This window comes from Ruditapes philippinarum, unplaced genomic scaffold (assembly GCF_026571515.1).
Source record: "Ruditapes philippinarum isolate M1 unplaced genomic scaffold, ASM2657151v2 ctg10246_1_1_1_1, whole genome shotgun sequence".
NCBI classification, from domain to species: Eukaryota; Metazoa; Mollusca; class Bivalvia; order Venerida; family Veneridae; genus Ruditapes; species Ruditapes philippinarum.
In genome coordinates, this window is record NW_026854910.1 from 31841 (window position 1) to 32330 (window position 490).

Here is a 490-nt window from a genome sequence, read left to right on the forward strand (position 1 = left end):
TTATTACAGCCATTTTCTCGCAGATTGGTTCATATTTTCAGTTTGATTCTTAGCATAGTTGTATATATTTATAGTACATTTAAGTGTAAACATGAGTAAATATAATATACATTTATCATATATCAGTGTCACTTTTGCGACTCCGTACGTAAAAAAAACACTTTATACGTTATTCAAATCATAATCGCGTTAATGAAAGAGTTTTTTTTCACCTATAAACAGTCTTTCATGGATGTAAGATAAAAAGAATATTATATTCGTGTAACTTCATTACTAAATTTTTTGAACTCGTTGAGTCTCGCGTAATATAATTTAGTTCTTGAAATTATTTTTGCCCAATAAGATTGCACATAAGTTCGTAACACATTTACTTTGGTAATTCGGCTATTAATCATTCTAGTTAATCGGCTGTATAAAACAAAATAATTTAAGACAATAAATTTGTTGCTGCACCGTTCTTGACTAATTTAGTGTTGTAAATGCTGTCTAA